At 40.1% G+C, this 14,073-nt stretch overlaps 1 protein-coding gene across 7 annotated transcripts in view; it reads left to right on the top strand.

Moving 5' to 3' along the window:
* The window catches only part of GPR160 (G protein-coupled receptor 160), a 95,677-nt gene that overhangs the window by 22,476 nt on the left and 59,128 nt on the right, over positions 1-14,073 (top strand). Inside the window, exon 3 of one of the 7 annotated variants that reach the window (XR_011250663.1) lies at positions 4,817-6,359. The exons of the other annotated variants lie outside the window; for them this stretch is intronic. The gene's annotated coding sequence lies outside the window, so the exon portion shown is untranslated. Of the gene's footprint in view, positions 1-4,816; positions 6,360-14,073 lie in introns of those variants that run through there. 7 annotated transcript variants of the gene reach the window in all.

Raw genomic sequence — 14,073 nt, 5'->3', positions numbered from 1 at the left:
CTGGTTTTCAGTCTTAAATTTTTACAGTAGCCTCAATACTTCTCCATCTATACAGCACTGTTGATAAAACATCTCCTTTCGAAGACAATGTGCTGCTTTTCTGGGTGCCTGATGTCCTCTTCCGGCATTCATAAGTTGTTTTGTGGAATTTACTCAGCGTTTAAATGTTCTTTTGATGAATTTGTGGGGGAGAAAGCAGTCTCCCTGTCCTATTCCTCTGCCATCTTAGGACTGCCCCAGTCCCCTATTAGAAAAGGTCATCATTTTTTGTTGTTAGTTCTGGAAGGTCTTGTAGGTCTTTATAGAACTGTCAACTTCAGCTTCTTTGGTATTAGTGATTGAGGCATAGACTTGAATTATGGCGATATTGAATGGCATGCCTTGGAAAGAAACAGAGATCATTCTTTCCTTTATGAGATTGCACCCAAGTACTGCATTTCGGGCTTGTGTTTGACCATGAGGGCTACTCCATTTCTTCTAAGTGATTCTTGCCTGCAGTGGTAGATATATTGGTCGTCTGAATTAAATTTGCCCATTTTTGTCCATTTTAGTCCTGTTCTGTTCAGTCGCTCAGTCATGTCCAACTCTGTGACCCCATGAACTGCAGCACACCAGGCTTCCCTGTCCATTACCAACTCCCATAGCTTGCTCAAACTCATATCCATTGAGTCGGTGATGCCATCCAACCATCTCATCCTCTGTCATCCCCTTCTCCTCCTGTGTGCCATCTTTCCCAGCATCAGGGTCTTTTCTAGGGAGTCAGTTCTTTATATCAGGTGGCCAAAGTACTGGAGTTTCAGCTTCAGCATCAGTCCTTCCAATGAATATTCAGGACTGATTTCCTTTAGGATTGACTGGTTTGCTCTCTTTGCTGTCCAAGGAACTCTCGAGTCTTCTCCAACACCACAGTTCAAAAGCATCAATTATTTGGTGCTCAGCTTTCTTTATAATCCAACTCTCACATCCAACATGACTATTGGAAAAACCATATCTTTGACTAGAGGGACCTTTGTCGGCAAAGTAATGTCTCTACTTTTTAATATGCTGTCTAGGTTGGTCATAGCTTTTCTTCCAAGGAGCAGGTGTCTTTTAAGATCATGGCTGCAGTCACCATCTGCAGTGATTTTGGGCCCAAGAAAATAAAGTCTGTCACTGTTTCCACTGTTTCTCCGTCTATTTGCCATGAAGTGATGGGACCAGATGCCATGATCTTTGTTTTTTTAATGTTGAGTTTTAAGTCAGCTTTTTCACTCTCTTCTTTCACTTTCATGAAGAGGATCTTTAGTTCCTCTTCACTTTCTGCCATAAGGGTGGTGTCATCTGCATATCTGAGGTTATTGATATATCTCCCAGCAGTCTTGATTCCACCCTGTGCTTCATCCAGTCCAGCATTTTTCATGATATACTCTGCATATAAGTTAAATAAGCAGGGTGACAATATACAGCTTTGACATACTCCTTTCCCAATTTAGAACCAGTCTGTTGTTCCATGTCCAGTTCTAACTGTTGCTTCTTGACCTGCACACAGGTTTCTCAGGAGGCAGGTAAGGTGGTCTGGTATTTTCTACAGTTTGTTATGATCTACATAGACATGATTATGCTTTGGCATAATCAATAAAGTTGAAGTAGATGTTTTTCTGGAATTCTGTTGCTTTTTCTATGATCCAGTGGATGTTGGCAATCATCCTCTTTTATAACCTCTTTTTCCTCTGCCTATTCTAAATTTAGCTTGTACATCTGGAATTTCATGTTTCACATACTGTTGAAGCCTGGCTTGGAGAATTTTGAGCATTACTTTGCTAGCGTGTGAAATGAGTGCAGTCGTGCAGTAGTTTGAACATTCTTTGTCACTGCCCTTCTTGGGGATTGGAATGAAAACTGACCTTTTCCAGTCCTGTGGCCACTGCTGAGTTTTCCAAATTTGCTGACATACTGAGTGCAGCACTTTACCAGCATCATCTTTTAGGATTTGAAATAGCTCAACTGGAATTCCATCACCTCCACTAGCTTTGTTCATAGTGATGCTTCCTAAGGCCCACCTGACTTTGCATTTTAGGAAGTCTGGCTCTAGGTGGGTGATCACACTATCGTGATTATCTGAATCATGAAGAGCTTTTTTTGTATAGTCCTTCTGTGTATTCTTGCCACCTCTTCTTAATATCTTCTGCTTCTGTTAGGTCCAAACCATTTCTGTCCTTTATTGTGCCCATTTTTGCAAGAAATGTTCCCTTGGTATCTCTAATTTTCTTGAAGAGATCTGTGGTCTTTCCCATTCTATTGTTTTCCTCTATTTTTTTGCACTGATCACTGAGGAATGCTTTCTTATCTCTCCTTGCTATTCTTTGGAACTCTGCATTCAGATGGGTATATCTTTCCTTTTCTCCTTTGCCTTTAGCTTCTTTTCTCAGCTACTTGTGAGGCATCCTCAGACAACCATTTTGCCTTTTTGCATTTCTTTTTCCTGGGGGTGGTCTTGTTCACTGCCACAGAGGTACAGTGTCATGAACCTCTGTCCGTAGTTCTTCAGGCACTCCTATCAGATCTCATCTCTTGAATCTATTTGTCACTTCTACTATATAATTGTAAGGGATTTGTTTTAGGTCGTACTTGAATAGTTTTGTGCTTTTCCCTACTTTCTTCAATTTAAGTCTGAATTTGGCAATAAGGTCATGATCTGAGCCACAGTCAGCTTCTGGACTTGGTTTTGGTTACTGTATAGAGCTTCTCCATCTTTGGCTGCAAAGAATATAATCAATCTGATTTTGGTATTGACCATCTGGTGATGTCCATGTGTAGAGTGTTCTCTTGTGTTGTTGGAAGAGGGTGTTTGCTGTGACCAGTGGGTTCTCTTGGCAAACCTCCGTTAGTCTTTGCCTTACTTCATTTTGTACTCCAAGGCCACATTTGCCTGTTACTTCAGGTATCTCTTGACTTCCTTCTTTTGCATTCCATTCTCTATGATGAAAAGGACATCTATTTTGGGTGTTAGTTCTGAGAAGTCTTGTAGGTCTTAGGACTGTTCAGCTTCTTCAGCATTACTGCTTGGGGCATAGACTTGGATTACTGTGATATCGAATGGCTTGCCTTGGAAATGAACAGAGATCATTCTGTCGTTTTTATGATTGCAACCAAGAACTGTATTATCAATAACCTCAGATATGCAGATAACACCACCCTTATGGCATAAAGTGAAGAAGAACTAAAGAGCCTCTTGATGAAAGTGAAAGAAGAGAGTGAAAAAGTTGGCTTAAAGCTAAACATTCAGAAAACTAAGATCATGGCATCCGGTCTCATTCTTCGTGGCAAATAGATGGGGAAACAGTGGACACAGTGTCTGACTTTATTTTTTTGGGCTCCAAAATCACTGCAGATGGTGATTGCAGCCATGAAATTAAAAGACACTTACTCCTTGGAAGGAAAGTTATGACCAACCTAGACAGCATATTAAAAAGCAGAGGGAGCTGGGAGGGGGTTCAGGATGGGGAACACATGTACACCATGGTGGATTCATGTCAGTGTATGGCAAAACCAATACAATATTGTGAAGTAATTAGCCTCCAATTAAAATAAATAAAATTTAAAAAGCAGAGACATTACTTTGGCAACAAAGGTCTGTCTGGTCAAGACTATGGTTTTTTCAGTGGTCATGTATGGATATGAGAGTTGGATTATAAAGAAGGCTGAGCACCAAAGAATTGATGCTTTTGAACTGTGGTGTTGGAGAAGACTCTTGAGAGTCCCTTGGACTACAAGGAGATCCAACCAGTCCATCCTAAAGGAGATCAGTCCTGGGTGTTCATTGGAGGGACTGATGTTGAAGCTGAAACTCCAATACTTTGGCCACCTGATGAGAAGAGCTGACTCATTTGAAAAGGCCCTGATGTGGGGAAAGATTGAAGGCAGGAGGAGAAGGGGATGACAGAGGATGAGATGGTTGGATGGCATCACCGACTCGATGGACATGGGTTTGGGTGGACTCCGGGAGTTGGTGATGGACAGGGAGGCCTGGCATGCTGCAGTCCATGGGGTCCCAAAGAGTCAAACACAACTGAGCAACTGAACTGAACTGCATTTTGAACTCTCTTGTAAACTATGAGGGCTACTCATTTCTTCTAAGGGATTCTTGCCCACAGTAGTAGATGTAATGGTCATCTGAATTAAATTTGCCCATCAGTCCCTTTTAGTTCACTGATTCCCAAAATGTTGAAGTCCACTCTTGCCATCTCCTGTTTGACCTCTTCTAATTTACTTTGATTCATGGACCTAACATTCCAGGTTCCTATGCAATATTGCTCTTTATAGCACTGGACTTCACTTCCATCACCAGTCACATCCAAAACTGGTCATTGTTTTCACTTTGGCTTCGTCTCTTCATTGTTTCTGGAGTTATTTCTCCACTCTTCTCCAGTAGCATATTGGGCACCTACTGACCTGGGGAGTTCATCTTTCAGTGTCCTATCTTTTTGCCTTTTCATACTGTTCATGGGGTTCTCAGGGCAAGAATACTGAAGTGGTTTGCCATTCCCTTCTCCAGTGGACCGTGTTTTGTCAGAACTCTCCACCATGACCCATCCACCTTGGGTGACCCTACTTGGCATGACTAATAGTTTCATAGAGTTCAACAAGGCTGTGATCCATGGGATCAGTTTGATTAGTGTTCTGTGATGGTGGTTTTCATTCTGTCTGCCCTCTGATGGAGAAGGATAAGGGGCTTATGGAAGCTTCCTGATGGGAGAAACTGACTCAGCGAAACTGGGTCTTGTTCTGATGGGTGCAGCCATGCTCCAAAAATCTTTAATCCAATTTTCTGTTGAAGGGCGGGGCTATGTTCCTTCCCTGTTGTTTGATCTGGGACCAAACTGTGGTGGAGGTAATGAAGATGATGGTGGCCTCCTTGAAAAGATCCTGTGCAGGAACTGCCGCGCTCAGTGCCCCTGACCCTGCAGCAGGCCACAGCTGACCCACGCCTCTGCCAGAGACTCGTGGACACTTGCAGGCAAGTCTGGATCAGTCTCTTGGGGGATCCCTGCTCCTTTCTCCTGGATTGGTGTGCACACGGTTTTGTTTGTGCCCTCTAAGAGTCTATTTCCCCAGTCCTGTGTAAGTTCTATAATCACATCCCATTGGCCTCCAAAGTCAAATTCTCTGGGAGTTCTCAGTCCCTTTCCTATATCCCCAGATTGGGAAAGCTGTTGTGGGCCCTAGAACTTTCTTAACAGTATGAGAATTTCTTTGGTATAATTATTCTGTAGTTTGTGGGTCCTCCACTCGGTGGCTCTATGGTGGGGTAATGGCGACCTCTTCCAAGAGACAGTGCTTATGCCACAGGCTGTGTGACCTAGGTAGCTGCACCCAGAGCCTCTGCCCCTGCAGCAGGCCACTGCTGAACAGAGGGTCTGGCTCAGTCCCTATGGGGTCTCTGGGTCCTGGTGCACGCAAGGTTTTGTTTCAGCCCTCTGAACATCTTTGGCGATTATGGGGTTTGATTCTAAACATGATTTCGCCCTTCCTACCATCTTGCTGGGGCTTCTCCTTTCTCCTTGGACCTGGGGTATCTTTTTTTGGTGGGATCGAACGTTCTCCTGTTGATGATTGCTCACCAGTGAGTTGTAATTTTGGAGTTCCTGCAGGAGAAGATAAACATCATCTACAAAGAGTTTTATTTTATCCTTTCTAATCTCTATGCCTTTTTTCCCCCTTGCCTTGTTCTTTTAAGGAAAAGGTGGTCAGTTTTTCACAATTAAGTGTGATGGTAGCTGTAGATTTTTTAATAGATAGCCTTTACCAGGTTGAGGAAATTTCCCGCAATTCCTACTTTCCTGAGTGGTTTTATTGTGAATGGATGTTGAATTTTGTCAAAGTCTTTTTTCTGCATTTCTTAATATGATTATATGATTTGTTTTCCTTTATTCTGTTTGTGTGAATGTCTCTCTTTCATCTTTTGGCCCTTGTTCATCATGTCTACTTAGGGAAAAGACCACTGTTACTATTTCTAACACTTCAACATCTTGGCCTGATTCATTGGATGTAGGTTCAAGAGCATGATTTAGACAGTTTGAATCCAATAATCTCCATAAAATGCTTTATAAACTGAAAAGTACCATATGTATTTAGATAGAATTGACTTGAGGAGCCTACCTGCTCTCCAACACTTCTCTTAATCTCTGAAACTTCTGCCATTAGTCTCATGCTTTAAAAAATCAATGTGAAGATAACAGAACTATGCACAATAAGATTTTGACCTTAAAAGGTCTTGCTTCCTACTTGTTGAGCTTGGGAGACCTGACTTACAGCTATGACAAAATACTTCCATTTGAGTGTCTAGTAATATTAATTAAAAACAATTGTCAAAAAAAAAATCTGTATATTCATTGCCTATGTCCCAGTTTTTCACTGACCTGAAAATCCTGGGGGACTGAGAAGTCTATGGTTCTTGGTCTAAGCACTGGAGAAATCAGTGACTTAAAAGGAATATTAAATAATTTTAGATGGAGCTAGCACCTTCCCAGACTTCATTCAAGCTACACTACAAAGTTACAGTGATCAAAACAGGATTGTATCAGCACAAAAACAGATTATAGATTAATGGAACTGGATAGAAAACCCAGAAATAAGTTCACACACCTATGGTCAGTTGATCTGTGACAAAGTAGTCAAGCATATACAATGGAGAATAGACAGTCTCTTCAATAAATGGTGCTGGGAAAACTGGATAGCTACATGTTAAAGAATGGGATTGAAATATTTCATCTCACCCTTTAAAAAAGTAAACGTAAAATGGATTAAAGATTTAAATGTAACACCTGAAACCATAAAGATCCTAGAAGAGAACATTGGGATAACATTCTTTGACCTAAATTGTAGATTTTTCTTTTTGGATCTATCTTTTAAGGCAAAGGAATAAAAGCAGAAAGGAACAAATGGGACCTAGTTAAACCTAAAAGCTTTTGCATAAAGAAACCATCTACAAAACAAATAGACAACTTACTGAATGAGAGAGAATATTTGCAAATGATATGGCTGACAATTGAGGTGCTGCAGAAGACTTGAGAGTCCCTTGGACAGCAAGGAGATCAAACCAGTCAATCCTAAAGGAAATCAGTCCTGAATATTCATTGGAGGGACTGTTGCTAAAGTTCCAGTACTTAAAGTGGCCAGCTGATGTGAAGAGCCAACTCATTGGAAAAGATCCTGACGCTGGGAAAGATTGAAGGCAAAAGGAGAAGAGGATGGCAGAGAATGAGATGGTTAGATAGATAGCACGACCAACTCAGTGGACATGAATTTGAACAAACTGTGGGAGACAGTGAAGGACAGGGAAGCCGGGCCTGCTGCAGTCCATGGGGTCACAAAGAGACACGACTTGAGACTGAACAATGACAAAGGCCTGACGAGGGGTTAATATCCAAAATAAACAGCACAGACAGTGCAATATCCAAAAACAAACAAGCCTAATCACAAAATGGGCAGAATACTTGAACAGACATTTCTCCATAGAAGACATACAGAGCTCAACATCACTAATTATTCCAGAAATGCAAATCAAAACCACAGTGAGATATCACCTCACACTTGTCTGAATGGCTGAAAAGGAACACAAATAACAAATGTTCACGAGGGTGTGGAGAAAAGGTAACCCTTGTACACTTTTGGTGGAAATGTAAATTGGTACCACCACTATGAAAACGCTATGGAAGTTCCTCAAAAAACCAGAAGTATAGTTGCTGAATGATCCAGCAATCCCACTCCTGGGTGTATATTTGAAAAGAAAAAAAACATGAATTCAGAAAGAAAACAGTGCACCCCAGTGTTCATAGCAAGCACTGTTTACAATAACCATAATATAGAAGCAACTGAGGCATCCGTCAACAGTTGATTGAATAAAGAAGATATGGTATATGTATACGGTGAAATACTACTCAGCCATAAAAATGAAATCCTGCCATTTGCAGCAATGTGAATGCACCTAGAGGATGTTAATGCTTAGATAATTCAGAAAAAGACAAATACTGTATGATATAATGTATATGTAGAATCTAATGTATATAGCAAAAGAGAAACATAGTCACAGATTATAAAAGCAAACTAGTGGTTACCAGTGGGGAGGGGGAAGGAAGGAGGAGCAAGGTAGGAGTATGGCATTAAAAGAGATACAAACTACTATATAAAATACATAAACGTCAAGAATATATTATACAATATATGGAAATTATAGCCATTATCTCGTAATAACTTTTAATGGAGAATAATCTGTAAAAATACTGAATCTACTGTGCACCTGAAACTAATGTAATATTGCAAGTCAACTCTACTTCAATAAAAATAATAAAATTGTTATGCACCGAGCCCATATCTCCAAACCTACCGAGAGAAAGCAAGTCCTCCGCAGTAATGCAAAAAGGCAGGAAGGGAGTTTATTTCTAGCGCGCTAGGGTCCGAGTCTCACCCGACACAGCGGAATCCAACCGGGACCCTGAACAAAGGGATATGGCGGTTTATATACAGTCAGTTCTTTGTCTCAGTTACAGCAGTAGCTGGTGTTACATGATTGGCTAGACAGGGTGAGCGCATGTCCTGTCTCTTTCTGGTTGGTGTGTACGGGGAGTCTTCCTAATTTGGTCAAGGAATGCTGTTTTTTCTTCCCAGCTAACAGGAAACATGACTCAGGTCCCTGGTGCTATGCACCTCACTGAGCCGACCAGCCTGCCTAACAAAAATTAATCAATGTGAAATGTGTGTTATATTTTCCAAATCCTGAGAGAATGGGAAAAAACCAGTGGGTGTTTATGGTAGTAGAGTAAGCTGGCATAGGTCTGGAATGCTGTTGTCGATGACTTATAGGACAGCTAGACCCCAGATTGATTGGGTAGGCTATCCCAGATTGTATGAAGTTGAAAAAGGGATCTTCCTTAGGTGGCCTAGTTTAGTTTCTCAGCAATAACCAACAAAGCCATAGTTTTAGAAACTACAGACAACTGAACTTGAGCAGTGTCATCATCTGATTATTGAGTCATCCCAAGAGCCCGGGACTGCTGGTGAGGTCTCATTGAGTGTGAGTTTCTGATTGGTACTTTCCAGATCATTGTGTGCTTAAACCCCTTCCTTTGCTTAAGAGCAGGACTAAAGTTGAGGATAATCATTGAGAACTAGGAAGCAGTCTCTAGTTCAAAAGTCCTTTGAGGACTAAGCCTCTTTATAAACATGTTTACTAAGCATTAGTCCCATATATATTAGGACATTTCTGGTGGTGATACAAACACTAGCTCCCAAATAACATGTCCTGCTTTTGAACAACTCCCAATCTTATAACCCTCTAACTATTGCTCTTATGAGCGCTTTCCCCATATGTGTTAACTTCTTTAGGTATATTCCCGTTTATTGATATCATTCTTAAAATTTAGTGGCAGGGAACTCAAACAAGCTCTCTGTATCAACTTACAAGGGTGGAATGGGGAGGGAGATGGGAGGGAGTTTCAAGAGGGAGGGGACATATGTATACCTATGGCTGATTCATGTTGATGTTTGACAGAAAACAGAAAAATTTTGTAAAGCAATTATCCTTCAATTAAAAAACAAATTTAAAAATTTTTTTTAATTTGGTGTCGAAAGCAATGTAAGGTATGGAACCCCTTCCTTCTTAATTATGAGCACTGCACTTGTGTTAATCTATTTGTTCCCACCAAAATGATAAAAGGATGAACACACGTGTGTGGAGTGTGCAATAAATAAGACATAGTCACATTATGAGGGAAGGATATAGGAAAATATACATCATTAGAATGTTAATTTATAAGCAAACCTAGAGCATTGGGTAAAAATTAATGATAGCCTTATGGAAAACTGAATCTCATCAATGTAACCTAATTTTTTCCAGAACATTGTAAGGGTCTGGAGGAAACAGGGCACATACATCTTGACTTTCTCATGCTGCTGATTTAATTGTGAATAACATAATCAGCAGCAAGCCAGGGAAGCATAGTTCAGCTTATATGTTACCACAGTCAGATGGTGGGAAGGTCAGAGACATCGAGGACGTGCTGCTGGAGTCCTTATGGAGTAGCACTTACCAATTAACCCTTCAGAGGTCAGTCTGGGACCAACCAGTTCTTTGTTAGATAAACTTTAATCTTGTGTATACATTTGTGTGCCAGAAATACTGGAAACAGAAGTCAAAATAACCTGGATAAATTAGGTACTTACAAACTGGACAGTGTCAAATGAAGGCTAATTTTGTAAGCAGGAAGTTCACATTGGAGAATGGTTGGTTTTGTGTCTGTTCCTGGCAGAAAGAGCCCCTGGTCAGGGTGAACCACGAGGTAGCTGGACCATCAATAACTATAACATGTGTAAAGTACCACATCTTATAAGCCAGGGCTCTGGCTGAGGATACTTACATGAGGCTGAGAGCAGCCAAAGATACAGTGAAGGCTTACCGTGGATAAACATTTTGAAATAGAAGCAGGGACATATGCAGCTGGACGGGAAGGGTATGAAAAAGAAGCAATTGGAAGTATTTTGTATTAAGTAGAATAGGCTAAAATGCTGTAAAGTCAGGTAAAAACTACAGTGGCTCAGGTGGAGTGCGAGTGTGTTTCTCCATGTAGCAGTCCTAGGTGAGCATTTGCAGCCTTCCATGCCCAGCTGGCGGCAGCTCTGCTTCTTTGACCGTGTGCCCTTCAGAGTTGCTCTGGCTGCTTAGAGAAAGAAGGATGAGTTTTGTCCAGAAATGGCTGACATCACATCTGCCCACACCCCATTGGCGAGCGATCAGTCACATGGCCATTCCTAACTGCATGGACGACTGGGAAATATAGGTCAGCTGTGTGCTTCAGAAGAGAAGAGAGCACAGACTTTGAGAACCAGTAACCATTTCTGTCATACCTCTGAGAAACAGCAGTTGAGTTGACAAATTCTTTTTTTAGTTTTCTTTTTTGATATGGACCATTTTTGAACTCTTTATTGAATTTGTTACAATATTGCTCCTGTTTTGTGTTTTGGTTGTTTTTTGTTTTTTTTTTTTTTTTTTGTCTGTGAGGCGTCTTAGCTCCCTGACCAGGGATTGAACCCATACCCACTGCCTTGGAAGGTGGAGTCTTAACCACTGGACCACCAGGGAATTTCCAACAACAGAGAATTTAATATTAGTTAAACCATCATTCAAGAATGGTCAGCAGTCCCTGTGGAGGAGAATATGGCAATATCTGACAGAAGTGTATAAGTAAACATTTACCCTTTCACCTGGCAGTCTCACTTATAGTAATTATTCCAGAGGAAACACCTCCACAAATCACTTTTGTAGAAAGTACTTAGTAACTATAAGCCAGAAACAAGTGATAAAGGGTGGGTCGATATGGGTGGAGGAAATAGCAGTGGAAATGGGACTTTTCTGAGTATCTGTTTTTATATAGTTTTTACTTTGAACCATGTAAATATTTAAATATTCAACTACATAAAGTTAAACAAAAATAAAAACAAATCCTGAAATTTAACATACAAAAAACAACTAATAATCAAAACCAGTATATCAAATTGATTGTTGTTGTTGTTCAGTTGCCCAGTCATGTCCAACACTTTGTGACCCATGGACTGCAGCATGCCGGGCCTCCGTATCCTCACCATCACCTAAACGCATGGCTCATAACTTCATTGAGTTATACCAGCCCTGTTCGCTGTGACAAGGCAGTGATTCGTGAATGGGATCAAACTGATTATACAACCATAAATTTTGTTATTCTTGTTGTTCATTCATTGAGTTGTGTCCAATTCTTTGTGACCCTGTGAACTGCAGTGTACCAGGCTTCCTTGTCATTCACTATCTCCTAGAGTTTGCACAAACTTATGTCCATTGAGTCGGCGATGCTATCTAACCACGTCATCTGCTGCTGCCCTCTTCTCCTTTTGCCTTCAGTCTTTCCCAGCATCAGGATCTTTTCCAGTGAGTCAGCTCTTCATATTAGGTGGCGAACGAATTGGAGCGTCAGCACCAGTCCTTCTAATGAATATTCAGGGTTGATTTCCTTTAGGATTAACTGGTTTGATCTCCTTGCAGTTCAAGGGACTCTCAAGAGTCTTCTCCAGCACCACAACTTGAAAGCATCAATTCTTCAATGCTCAGCCTTTTCTATAGTCTAACTGTCACAACCATACATGGCTACTATTTCACCATAAATTTTAAAAAAGAATTAATTAAAGTAACTTTAACAAAGTGCTACTCTGTACCCCTAGAAGGATATAGTCAAGGGCAAAAGGAACGGGAGAAGAAGCTGCACTGTGTTTATATGTTTAGTTCTTGGCAATGGTATCATTGTAGTAACTCGAAAACTAGTATGTACTGTAGTTAGTAGAAGTAAATCAATATCCTAATGTAACTGGGAACCAGGCTGTCACTGGGAGAAGGAAATAAAAATAAGGAATGAGGTAAGAAAGAATCCTATGATGTTAGCCTTGAAGTGGAGGTTATCAGTATCAACTCCTGATTAAAAAAAAAAATTCTAGCCCTGCCCACTGAAAAGGCCTAGACACAGACACCTCAGTAATAATGTGCACACCTCTTGCTCAGAGGTGTTGTTTTCTAAATAATGGTTTTTGCTTTTTTACCCCCAAAAAAGAACTAGGGCTTCTTGAAAAAAGTGACTGGGTCTGCAAAAGTACATGGTGCCTGAAAGCAAATGAATGCTTAAGGACTGCACATGTTGGGGGGACAGAGTTTCAGACGGAGGGAACTCCGACAGGATGAATGTGGGAAAGTTTAGCTATTCAAAGGAATGATGATGTCAGTGGATTTTAACATACTGAGTAAAAGCAAATCCGCTTATCTATAATAGAAGGCCAAGGGAAAATAATTGCCAGTTTGTAAATGCAGAAAAATCACTGTTTTGCAATTCTCAGTGTGGTGATTGATTCAGGATGCTAGAACTAATATCAGGTTAGACTTTGTCAGGAAACAGCATCGTTTCATCAGTCTCAAGGTATCACCACCCTAGAGATCACTTATTGACTACAAAAGGGAACAGGTACCCCAACAGTAGAGAAATACAGCAGACACCTCCTTCATCAGATGCTCTAAATTCACATGACCAATAAGGAGATAAACTGACACAGTGGGACATACAGTCTAGTGTTCTTACCAAAAATGTTTATTGAATATAGAGGGAACAGTTAGACACATACAGATAGTGTAATATTCTATAAGATGATTGGCCTCGAGTCTTCAAAAATAAAGTATCAAAAAGAAAAAAATGGTAGAGAACTATTCTAAATTAAAAGAGACTGAAATGACGTAAGTAAATGCAATCTGTTATCCTTGATTGGATCTTAGACTTGTCTTTAAAAAGGTATAAAGGATAACATTGGGACAATTGGGGAAATTTTAATATGTACTTTGTATTGGATGGTATTATTTTGTCACTAATTAATGTTCTGGGTAAACTAATGGTATTGTAAATTTAGGAAAATGAGCATCTGATCACAAAATAAAAAATCATTATAGGGAAAGTGGGAAAATATAAGGAAAACCTATATGGAAATAACCATTGTTAAAATTTGGTATATTTTCATCCAGTTTACAAAACAAAATTGAGTTTTACCATACCTGGTTTTTACTATTGCTTCTTTTTGCTCCATATCATTGTCCATTCTCCATTTTATTAAATAGACCTCAAAGATACTATTTTAAATGGTTATTTAATACTGTATGTTTTCTTTTTAATTTAAAATCGGTTTTCTGTTTTATGAGATTAATTACTGCTTTTCATCCATTCCAACATACTATCAGTTGTAAAACATTATTATTTCATGTACCACTAAAAAGAAACTATCTTGTCAAATTACGATGCTAGGGTGTTGTTTTTTTTTTGGTCATAACTTTTTTTGTATATGCCTTGTTAGAAAATTATAAGCAAAACAAATTTGGTTAAGGTCTTCCTAGAAATTCTTTGCATCCACTGTCCAACTTTGCTAAATTGTTTTCCAGTTAGGTCGTCAGCACCTGTGTTTCACACCGCGCGCCCACCCCCAGTATCACCATGAAAAGCATTGGATGGTATAGCATTCAGTAGTGCTCCACCATCTTTG

This window comes from Ovis canadensis, chromosome 1 (assembly GCF_042477335.2).
Source record: "Ovis canadensis isolate MfBH-ARS-UI-01 breed Bighorn chromosome 1, ARS-UI_OviCan_v2, whole genome shotgun sequence".
NCBI classification, from domain to species: domain Eukaryota; kingdom Metazoa; phylum Chordata; class Mammalia; order Artiodactyla; family Bovidae; genus Ovis; species Ovis canadensis.
This window is presented reverse-complemented; position numbering and strand designations above follow the sequence as displayed.